The sequence below is a fragment of the Leopardus geoffroyi genome, chromosome C1, assembly GCF_018350155.1.
Source record: "Leopardus geoffroyi isolate Oge1 chromosome C1, O.geoffroyi_Oge1_pat1.0, whole genome shotgun sequence".
NCBI classification, from domain to species: Eukaryota; Metazoa; Chordata; class Mammalia; order Carnivora; family Felidae; genus Leopardus; species Leopardus geoffroyi.
Window position 1 is genome coordinate 13205207 of NC_059328.1, and position 12038 is coordinate 13217244.

At 56.6% G+C, this 12038-nt stretch overlaps 1 protein-coding gene across 3 annotated transcripts in view; it reads left to right on the forward strand.

The window, feature by feature from the left end:
* Positions 1-12038, forward strand: part of IGSF21 (immunoglobin superfamily member 21) — a 231607-nt gene that overhangs the window by 183413 nt on the left and 36156 nt on the right. The window lies entirely within an intron of this gene.

Below are 12038 nucleotides of genomic sequence, written 5' to 3' on the forward strand. Positions count from 1 at the left end.
TGATCCCGCGGGGCGGCTGCAGGGACTAAATGAAAATTTCGGCTGGCTGCTGTGTCCATCTCAGACCCCGGAGAATATGTCCTCCAGTCATCTCCCTGTAGGAGGCTGGGCTGCTCGACGGTCGCCCTGGAGGGCCGGGCTGGCTCGGCCGGCAGACAAGGCTTCTGTGAATTGCAGTGCTTTGGTGCACCGCCTGCCTGCCCGTCTAGGGGTCAACAACCATGTCTTTGAGCCTCTTTTCTGATCCTTTTGTCAAACCGTGGTTGAAGAGATCGGCCTCGGGGCCACTCCGGTCCCGTATTGGAGGGGGTCTGCGCGGGTTTGTCTCCGCCACCCCCTCTCCCCCCGGCTCTGACCTTGCTGAAGCCTGTGTCACTCTCACCTTGAACGGCGATGAGCGTGGGGGTTCGGGGCCTCACCTCTGGGGCCCAGCTGCCAGGGCACGGGCCCCGTCTCTGACATCGTCTGGCCGGGTGGGCACCAACACGTTCCAAACAGCATCCCCATGCCTTGGTTCCCTCATCTGTGAAATCGGCATGATGGCACGAATACCCGCCTCGTGGGATTGTTGTGAGGATTGGGTTTTACACATGGGGAAACCGAGGCACAGACAATGACTTGTCCCGGGTCACTCAACGCAATGAACCACTGGTGTGCAGGGACGAGGCGTGCACCGTTCCCTAGAACCCTTGGTCCAGTGGTCCAGCCCCGCCCCTGCACACAGCGGGGGTCGGCCGTGTTCACTGAACAAGACCAGAGTGATCACTGGTGCCAGGAAGTGTGGGGAGCCTGAGAAAGGCCGCGTCCCACGCCTTCCTGTTCCTGCTGAAGGCAAGCTCGATCCTAAGGGGCTTGGGGTCTCACCACCGCCCAGCAGGAAGGCAGAAATTTCTGTTAAAAAGCAAAGCATTCACGGGGCACCTGGGGGGCTCGGTCGGTTGAGCGACCGACTTCGGCTCAGGTCATGATCTCGCAGTCTGTGGGTTCGAGCCCCGCGTCAGGCTCTGTGCTGACAGCTCAGAGCCTGGAGCCGGCTTCGGATTCTGTGTCTCCCTCTCTCTCTGCCCCTCCCCCGTTCATGCTGTGTCTCTCTCTGTCTCAGAAATAAATAAACATAAAAAAAAAAAAAAAGCAAAGCATTCACGGGGACAGAAAGGGGGCAGCGGGCACAGACATGTGGCACCAGCCTTTCCGCCTCCCATCTAGCTGCTCACCACCCAGTTTCCTTTGTCTGGGGTCCCTTTGGCTCACTGCCTGCTTTCTGGTTCCCCACCGTCCAATGTCTTTCCAGGCGGCACCTACCCCACACCCTGTGCCTGCCGGGCCTGGGGTGGGGCACGGGGTGAAGCGGACAGAAGCGTCGCCCTGAACCTTTGGCCCCTCCCGCCCTTGCCTGCCTCCCCACCCAGACCCTGAGCTGAGCGCTGACCGTGAGAAATGGATCAATCAGGACTTGGAGGAGGAAGAGGTTTCCATGGCAGCAGCTAGAGGCTGGGGAAGAGAGGCCAGGAGAGGAAGGGGAGGGGGAGGAGAGAGGGAGGGTCAGAAGGGGAGGCCCGGGGAGGGGGAGGTGGCAGACCAGAGAGTCAGGACAATGGGGTCCACAGAGCGGGAGTAGGGGTGGGAGTGGGCTGAACGGGGTGGGAGAGGCAGGGATGGATGGCGCAGCGACCCCCACCTTCCACCGACCGGGGGTCAAGGAGGCCAGAGCAGCAACGGCCAGTGAGCCCCCATCTGTCATCATCCAGGGTCCCAGTTACTCACTTCCCAGGGTCTGGGTAGTCTAAGGATCCCAGGCGAGGCTCTGCGGTTTTTCCTTGGCGAATGCATCGTGGGAGGATAAAATCTGATTTCTGAGAGGTGTTTTCGCACCTCGGAAACAGGTCACTTGCCGTGTGGCCCCTGGGAAGTCACAGCAGCCATCCTTGGAGCACTCTTCTGGGCAAGGGTGAGGGGCCTTCCCCAGAGACCTCATATGAGCCTCAGAACAAAGGCTCCCCCACAGCCCGGATCCAGAAGAGGGTAGTGACCTGTCTGAGGTCATGCGCCCCTAGGAGCTTGAGCCAGATTGGCATGAGCACCCAGCACCTTCCAGTCTAGGAGGAAAGGGAATGAGAGGCTAGAATGTAGGGGGGGTGCAGCTCAGGGGGAGGGCAGAGGAAGATTAACAATGGAGGGGCCGCCTGGGGCCTCACCTGGGGGCTCACCCTCCACTGCCCACTGCCCGGCCAGACCCCTGCAGCGCTGGGGCCCCAGTTAAACCTCCTTAACTGCTCAGGGGCCGGGATTGCCAACCCGCAAAGTCTGGGGCCAGGCAGGGCCTGAGGTGGGTCCTCTAGGCTCCTTGGACTGGGGAGGCGAGCTGGGGGCAGGGCCGAAGGGGGCTGGCATGTTCTGGAACTCCTCCTCCCCCCACCCTTTGCCCTGCTTCCCCATTATCCCTCCCTCCCAGCCAGCAATTTGATTGGGAGCCACAGATGTTTTGCACCCACTGAGCAGTTTTATGATGGAAACCATTTTCGGATTGAAAGGGGGATAGAAATCACTAATGGCTTTTCAAAGGCCCCAGAAAGAAAAAAAAAAAAAAAAAAAGAGTTCAGGCAGTTTCTGGAAAGAAAGGGGAAAACACACAAGGAAGAAGGTAATGAAACTCTCAGTGCTGAGGGAGGGGCTTGGCCCTTAGCGAAGGGGCTTTTCCTGCAGTCCCAACCCCCTCTCCTCCCCCCTCCCATGCTGCCTCCCTCTCCTTCCCCCACCCCTGCCACCTGGTCCCTGGGCCTCCCCCATTCAAGACAGCCTGTTCGCCCCTAATTGGTTCCAGCCCTAATGTTCTCAGGTAAGCCCACCACGTTGAGGCTGGACAAAGCCTTGACTGGCTCCCCAGCTGGGGAATGGCCGGAAGGTGGGGGCGGGGTGCTGCGGGCTTCCAGCCCCCAAACAGCAATTCTGACTCTTGTCCTTCTCCTGCTTGCTTGGGGGCAGGAGAAGTTGGCCCCAAACTCTCCAGCTTTGCGGTACGAAAAGAGCCCCGGGTATTTCAGGCTCGTTGAGCCCCCGACTCACTGAGGCTTCCGGCTGGGAGCGGCCGCGGCTCCGGAGCCGATCCTCTGGGCCCATGCCAGGGGTCTGTAACGCTCTCACGATCCTCAAGGCACGCTGCAGAGGGGCCACCTGTGGCCCGTCTCCCTCCCGGGTCCCTCTTGGATCAGTAGGCACAGGCGGGCTGGCCTTTCCATCCTTGATCTGCTGCTGACTGCTGTCTGGCCTGGGGCAGGTGTCTCCTCTGTCTTTAGTTTTCTCATGTATCAAATATAAGGCGACCAGCAGCCTGATTTGCCTGCAGCTGAAGGACTGCTGGGACGTGGGTATTTCCGTGCTAAAAGGGGAGAGTCTTAGACGTAGCAGGGCTAGCTGGTCGCCCTGGTGAAGACCAGGATGCGTTGGGAAATCTGGAGCAAAACTCCCAGGCTCCTCCTCGTATACCCTGTGCCCACGGGACACGTCCCACCGCCTAAGGGAGGAGAGTCTCCTTCCTCCACCGGCGCCTCTGCTTGTGAAGTCCCTGTGGCTCCACACCTGCCCAGGGCAAACGTCTCCCCAGTCCGCTCCTCTCGAGGGCTCGCTGGAGGAGAAACTCCAGGAATGGACCGAAAGGAGGCAACTGGGGTTGAAACGTCTCTCTCCACGGGCAGCTTCCCCGGGAATGTATTAATGACGACAGGTGGCTCGGGTCTTACCACTTAGCCGAGTTCCCACCAAGTGGAAGGAGACACAACTTGGCCTTGATCTCAGCCTACGGTCTGGGTTCCACTTTCCAGGGTGAGCTTGAGTTTAGACTCCCCTGCAGGGGGCCAGGAAAGCTTGAGAATTTGTCATCTCAGCAGCTGGAGGACAGGAAGTGGGTGCAGGATGTGGTCCGGGAGGGCAGAATGAGGGGGACAGAGGCCATGCTCTGTGTGTGGCCAGCTTTGTGGCAGCCCCCATGGGTTGTTTTTTTTTTTTTAAGTTTATTTGTATTTTAGAGCAGAGAGAGTGTGCAAGTGGGGCGGGGGGGGGGGGGCAGAGAGAGAGAGAGAGACAGAGAGAGAGAGAATCCCAAGCAGGCTCAGCACCATCAGCACAGAACCCAACGAGGGGCTTAAACTCACGACCATGAGATCATGATCTGAGCCAAAATCCAGAGCCGGATGCTTAACCAACTGAGCCACCCAGGTGCCCCTTGGTGGTTTAAAGGACCCACGTAGAGGGGCAAAATCTGTCCTCAAATAATTTCTACTCAACAGTACTCACTGCAGACACACAGGTGTCAAGGCCTTCCAAGCTCTAGGTTCTGGCATTTGGGGTTTGGTGGAACCGATGGAAGGGACCACCCAGTGTGTCTGGTGGGGGAGGGTAAGATCAAACAGATGGATGGACCTACTGGGGTTGGAGAAGGACCGAGAACCTGAGACTTGGGGTTTGCTGGCCAGTAGCAACAGGGTCACCTAAGAGCTTGTTGGAAATTCTGAGGCCCGGCGCACACCTACCAGAATCTGCATTTGAGCCAGACCCCCGGGGAGTCTTGAGTACGTTCGGGTTTGAGGCCTGTGCCCCCGCACCCTCCCAGAGTCTCCGTAGAGGATCCCGTCTCAAGACAAGGCGCTTTCTCGCCTGTCCCTGGCCGCTTTCCCGGGTCTGCCGGTTTCCTCAAACGCTACCCCACCCGCTGGTAGCCAGTCCATTTCCTCGCACTGAGGGGTTCACGCAGCCACCCAGGGTGGTGAAGGAAAATCCAGAAGCAGCAGGAGCAGCTGGGAAGGGGGAGCAGCTGGGGCTGGGGCTGAGCAGGTGCTCACCTGGGCCACTGGGCCAAACAGACAGACCTGAGCTGCCCTCGGGCTCCCAGCCAGGCTCTGCAAATTGCATAGGTGCGAGGGAGGGGGCCTGGGCCCATCCCTGCTCTCCCCCACCACCCCCCCCCCCGCCCTTTTCCAGAGAGCAGCAAACCTTTTCCAAGTGTCTTACTAGCAAACATCCCAATATAGCCCCCATGGCTGCCAGAGAATTTATGGCCATTTTTATTAGCCCTGCCTCAAGGCTCCACAGAGATGCAGTGGGCATTCTACAACAGTTGCCCCAGCATTGCGGGGGCACGGCCCTGAACTTGGAGAGTAAGCAGGTGTCTGAGGGAGGGAGACAAAAGGTCTGGACCTCAGGGGCTGTGCAGCCAATGGGGGAAGCGTGGCAGATGTGCGAACAGTGAAACTTTATTACTTCTCACTTGAGATCTTTCCAGCAGGGGTGACAGGGAGCAGCGCTGAGGCAGGCGCTAGGCTAATCAGATTGCAGGGAGGGTGTTTAACCTACTTGCAAGAAGGAAGTATCTCCCGGCTCCTTAGAAGCTCCGTTTCCATGCAAACAATGGTTACACAAATGAAAAGGTTCTCTCCTCTCTTCATTAAAGCAAAGCCTCAAAGGACCAATCGCTACCTGAATCTGCTCCATTAGCCCAGAATGAGGCACTGTGTATATAAATGAAGACATCTGAATTACAAAATGCTTTTTAAATAGGGTGGATTATAAAAGTTTGGTCCTGACAAGTCTTCTTATTTAATTGGGGAGTTTTGGCGAGAGACGGGAGGCCACACGCTCCTTTCCCTCCCTCCCCCCAACTCCCTCCCGTCCCTCCCTCCTTCCTTTCTGGGTCCAGATCAGGGAGGGTGTCAGTGTCACTGAGTTTGGACTTGATGCTCCAGTGGATGGAAGCCGGGGGAAGGTTCGAAGTTGGAAAAGGACCCGCCAGAGCTTGCTGTGTGATAAGGTCACTCTGGCAGCAGGGTAGGGAGGAGATGGCCTGGAGAAGCCTCGGGCAGCGAGAGCTGGCAGAAGCGTGGACAGGTGGAAAGGTTCCGGGCAGAGCAGCACCGGCAGAATGGAGAGAAGTGACCAGGTGTCTGTGACCTGCCCTGTAACCCCCCCCCCTCACCTGAGAGAAGATTAGAGCAAGAGAGGGCCAGAAGCACCTGCACAAATGCCATGCATACTTTTCTCAGAGAAAACCAATTGACCAGAAATCCTAGGAAAGGTGAGTTACAGTAACAGCGCATCGGTGGTTGCCTGGGGCTGGGCAGCTGGGGGGTTACGCACGGACACAGGGAGACTTTGGGGGGGTGCTAGAGCTGTTCCTTATCTTGATTGTGCGAGTGGTTTCAATGGTGTCCATATAGGTCAAAACCCATCGAATATGTAGCCTTTGTGCAACTTCTTGTTTGTCAATTATACCACAATAAATCTTTTTTTAAATTTCTTTAATGTTTATTTATTTTTGAGAGAGAGAGAGAGCACATGAGCAGGGGAGGGGCAGAGAGAGAGGGAGACACAGAATCCGAAGCTGGCTCCGGGCTCTGAGCCGTCAGCACAGAGCCCGACGCGGGGCTCGAACCCACGGACCGTGAGATCATGACCTGAGCTGAAGTCGGACACTTAAACGACTGAGCCACCCCGGGCGCCCCTAAACCACAATAAATCTATAAATGAAAAAAAATATTTTTTAAGAGGCACAGATCCCAGGAACCTGTAGTACAGGGTCAACCTAACCTGACACGCTGCTCTACCCCTAGGACGTGGCGAGATGAGACTGATGTTTCTCATGATGACCTTGATCCTAGGGCAGCTGCAGTAATGTCCAGCGCTTTCTTCCAAGAAGCAGGGAGGCATAGGTGCAGGCTGGATGGAAAGGATGTTGTTACAGTGTTGCTGTTGAAAACGGTGGCCGTTTATGCCCTGCTTGGCACTCAACACCGCAAACCGTGCCTGGGATCTGGGAGGCACTTAATAATTTGTTTAAAAATTTAATCATTTGGGGCACCCACGTGGCTCAGTTGGTTAAGCATCTGAGTTTGGGCCCTGCATCGGGCTCTGTGCTGACAGTGCAGAGCCTGCCTGGGACTCTCTGTCTCTCCCTCTCTCTCTGCCCCTCCCCTGCTCGCTCCCTCTCTCCCTCAAGATAAATAAATACACTTTAAAAATGTAATCATTTAACGGTGGAGGGGGAAGAATCTGACAAGCCCCTGCCACCCACCAGGCTCTGCTCTAAGTATTCTTGGGTCCAGTTCATTCATTCAGGCTTCCTTTTGCTGTCAGCCAAAGTCCCTCGCCCGATCACATGATTCCCCAGCGATACAGGACAGGGAAACTCGGAGATGCGTTCGGATTCCTCCCAGTCCTGCCCCCTGTTCCACGTCCACCACCTCCATTCTGTGAGAATCTAGGATTCTTCCCAGTGGAGAGACAAAGCGCGCAAAGGAGAGGCGAGCGGAGGCTGTGAAGTCGGGTCAGGTGTGGAGAATGTGAGTACAACTTGTTCAGGGAGCCACCGTCAGCGGAATTAAGGGGCCCACTGGAAGCTGGAGGAAGGGAATTTAGGAAAATAAAAGGCCATCCTGTTCCTCCCAGCAGGGAGGAAGCAGATGGTTCTCATTACCTGGAGAGTGGTAGGGCCCAGAATAGAAACGCACTGTAGAGCCGTGGAGACGAATCCTGGCAACCAGGGAGCCTGGATTCACCTGCCAGTTGGTAAAGGAAGATCCGAGGAGCAGCCAGGGGTGGGGCGATGGGGCCCGAAGACAAGTCTACAGCTCTTGGTTCCAAATCATGGCACCCGCCTGCTTACTCTCTGGCCTCGGTCCTGGTACCTCTTGGGTGGGTGCCTCAGTTTCCTCATCTGTACAAGGTAGAGATAATAAGATGATGATTGCTCTCTCGTATATTTGGGCATACTTTTGTGTACTGCGTGATAGCAAGGTCCTGTCGAGGAATCGGTAAGATGCGGTAAAAGGCTTAGCATAATTCCTCTCGGGAGAAAATTACCCTGTGATCCCACAAGACAGGTATTATCACACCCACTTATCAGATGGAGAAATCCAAGCTCAGAGAAGCCAAACGAGCTTGTCCAACCTCACACAGCTAGTTGGGTGCAGAGTCCAGACTAGTCCGAGGGCACCTACCTCCTGGCCTAGACTGCTTCCGCTGCCTTCATCCGTACGGTGGCTCTTCCCTGAGCACCCACCGCGTGGCCAGGCTCACGTTCAAGGAGCTTCTATGCTTCCCTGGGAGGGAGGACAAACAGGTAACAATGTAGCATGCTGTGGACAGGTAGGTGCCCCCAGGCATGCAGCCTTGGCACAGGGAGCAGGCAGTCAGGGCAGCCTGCCTGGAAGAGGTGGCATTCGATGTAGAACCTAAGGATTGCGGTACATAGTGATTCTAGCCCATTGGTCTCTCGCGCCGTGTCAGCTCTGAGCTAAACCCAACTCTCTGATGGGGTGAGATCACAGGTGGGGAAAGTCAGACCCACCTGCTGGGCTCTGAAAGATGGCTAGAGGCTTGCCATGTGGCCAAGAGAGGAAGACAGGTCCAAGCAGAGGGAACAGCCCGGGCAAAGGCGGGGGAGCAGGAACCAAGTCGTTGGCATCTCTGCATCGGCCGCTCGGCGCCTAGCCTCGGCACGAGGCATGACACACAGTAGGCGCACATACTCGTGCTAGCCCTCGGCCTGGCAGAAACCCCAGGGACCAGCCCTTGCATGGCCTAACCCGAACTCTGGCGGCCCCCGGGGACAGCCAGCGGGGCCCCCACTATCTGGGTCTCCAGTTTCTCAAAAACACAATTACGTGGCTTTCGAAGCTGCTGTCAGTGTTGGTAAACTCCAGCCGCTAAACTGCATTACACTGATTTTGCCAGAAACCTCTGCAGTTATTAATAGTTTATTGATCGGAGCCCAACGCTGATGAGAGTTGGTGTTCTTACCCCAGCCCCCTCGGGGCCCCGCTATCTGTGCAAGGCCTTTTATAAAGCAGCATGCAGATCAATGCCGCTCAAATCTGGGGAGAGGGCATCTCTGGGCTGCTTAATCCACTTTAGAAGGACGGCACTGAGCGCACAAGCTCGGATGAGGCGTTGGGTCCAAATCAAAGCAGCTCCCTGGAAGCCCTGGGGTCCGCGGCTAAGAATTAGACTCCACGCCTGCTCTCCAGCACAGGGGGAGACGGGGTTCTCCGTGCTCGCTCCAGGCCACCCATTTACTGAATGTTGACTGAGTACCTATCATGATGGCAAGTGCCACACGAGGCCGTGGGACATGCCGGCGACCCAGACAGGGGCACACCCTACCTTCGCAGAGCTTACCGTGCGTGGCAGGGGAGGAGGGTGATCGAGAGTCACAGAGGAAAGTCATCGAGTTACAGTTTGGACCAGTACTGCTGTATCAGTTAGCTGTTGCCGCATAACAAGCCCTCCCAAGCCTGGATGGGCGTCAAGCAACAACCATGAATGATTGCTCATGAGTCGGGGTTGGCTAGGCTCACTCCTGAGTGTGACCTTGGCTGGAAAGGCTGGGCCAGCTGGGGTCTCTTTCCGTGTCTCCATGCGCTCTTGTCCACATCAGAGGCTTGTTCTCAGGAAGAAGCAGGGAAAGGGAGAGAGAGTGAGAGGGGGAGGTGGGGCTACAGAGAGAGAGAGAGTTCTTTTGAGACTTAGGCTTGGAATTTGTACACCGTCACTTCTGACCTTATGACCCGCAAGTCATAAGGCCAAGGATAGGGAGAGAGACTCCACTCCTAGGTAGGAGAAACTATCGAGGCTGTTTGCAAGAGGCATGGATGCAGGGAGACTATTAATCAGGGCCACCAATGCCACCAATCCCCCACAGCCACCTGGTCCGGGTGGTGGCTAAGAAAGCGACCGTTCCTTTGTAATCTGAAGGATACAGCCAGGGAAAGAACATGAAGCAGCCCCAGGAAGAGAGAGCATTGCAAGCAAAAAAGCTCTGAATCAAACAAGGCACTGGGCTAAATGCACCTGTAAGGGTCACCTCTGAGGGGTCCTGGATGGGAATCTGGAACGGAAAAAGGACATTAGTGGAAAAACTGGGGAAATCCGGAAGGAGTCTTGGCTTGAGGTAACAGTGACGTATCAGTGTTGGTTTCTTAGTCTGACAGCTATACCGTGGTCTTGGAACAGGTTAACCATGGGGGAAATCGGGTGAGGGATGGGCGAGAATGCTCTATTGTCTGGGCAACTTTTGTGTAAATCTAAAACGATTCCAAAATTAAGTTTATTTTTTAAGAAGGCACTTGGCACATGAGAGGAATGGAAAGAGAGAAAGCCATCGTAGCTAGAGGAGGACGAGGCTAAGAGGTGGCTGGAGATGTGGCAGGAAGCAGCCACGCTGGCCTGGTTGGCCAAGATAAGGATTCCCGTCTTTATCTGAAGAGCCCAGAGAAGTCTCCCAAGGACTTTAGGTAGGGGAGTGCCATTAATTCCATTTGCATTTGCAAAGATCTGGGTTCTACCCGCACAACGGATCTGAGGAAGATTAGGGAGGGCAGAAAAACCAGTTGGCCATCCGGCCCTCCTTGCAGGTGAACAAAGATGGTGGCCGTGGGGCTGGAGGGAAGTGGATGCAATCCAGGATGCATTTAGGAGATAGAGCAGTACCGGGACGTGCTCAAGTCCCTGAGTGGTGGCGGAGATGGACGGTGGTGCCCAGCAGCAGGACCGGGACCCGCTGGGAGAGCTAAGGAGCCCCGTGAAGGACCACACGAGTCTGTAAACAGTCCCAAGTGGGAAGCCGCTTTCTTCGCAAGGCGCCAGTCCAGGCGTCACGTCTTCGACCACCTGTGCTGTGTCATCTACATGAGTCGCCCACACACACCGCTTATGTTCCTGTCACCTGAGCATGCCATCAGTGGAGCAATGGCCTAAACATGTCACCTGTGCTGCTGTCACATAAACGCATCTGCGTGTGTCCCCCACATGGCGGTTACCTGCGCGTCTCCCCCTGCGTGCCCGCCATGTCACTATTACCTTATTACATCACCTGGGCGGCTGCCAGCTACGCGCGTCTCCTGAGCCTGTGTCTTTATGGGGCTGTCCCCTGAGCGTGTTGCCTGCACACAAGTCACTGAAGCAGGTTGGCCCTATAACTGATCCCTATGAGTGTCACCTAAATATGTCACTCCAGGCGACTGTGGCTCAGCACCAGTGCCCGTAGAGGGGCTGTTTTTTCCAGTCTAGCCGGGTTACAAACAAAGGAAATCGCTCCCAAGGGAAGACAGGCCCCCGCTGTTCCATTGACACGGTGCCCCCCTGAGCACGGAAGGGAGGGAAGGAGGGCAGCCTTCTCCCCGCAAAGTTTCCCTGGTGAGAAGCTCCTGTTCTCTCTGAGTCCTTTTATGACAGTCGGTAGACCAGATGTCAACCTCTGCGTATTCTATGTAAATGAAGGTGTTTGTTTATGCTAATGCGTGCTGGCTCAGAGCGGAGCCAGCAGCATGGAACCCAGGCTGAGAGCCCAGGTGTGGGGGGCAAGGTGCAGGGAGGTGGGGGACACTGAGTCAGGAGGGAACCGGAGCTCGGAGGCAAAGCTGGGGGTAGGGGTGGCAGCTGCCATAAGGGAAGAAAGGGAATCTGAGGTTAGACTGCCCAGCAGCAGCAGATCGCAGCAGGCAGCTTCGCTGAGTGGGGTGGAAATGTGTCCACGAGGGGGTGGGAACAAAGAGATGGATTGAAGGAACCCCCTTCTCGGGGGGGGGGGGGCGGGGCCCAGGCCCACACCCAGAGCCTGTGCTCTTAGCCACCGCCCTTGCCTTCCCCGGACGGGGCCTCTCTGATCAGACCGCGAGGCCAATTTGGTGGGTAGGGCGCCACGCTGGCCCTTTACTACGGCTGCCGTGACCGTGACCTTGACCGTGAGCGTCTTCCTGTGTCGTGCTGTGGTGCAAGGACCTCTGAGACAGAGACCCCACTTCCTCTGAGGTGTGGCCAGAAGAGGCCATCCTTTGGCCTCATGATTAGGCCCAGAGAAGGTTGGCACTTGCCAGAGACCCCCCCCCCCAGGTTTCCCTGACCCAGCAGCGGGCAGCCTCCAGGTCAAGGCTCCCTCCTGACGACCTCAGGCAGGACCAGCTGTTCCCTGCTCTGTGCTCAGAGAGGCCCCCCCTTTTCCACGTGCCTGGCAGTGCGGCTGCCTCCCTGCCTCCTTGTCCCCCAGGACAGGG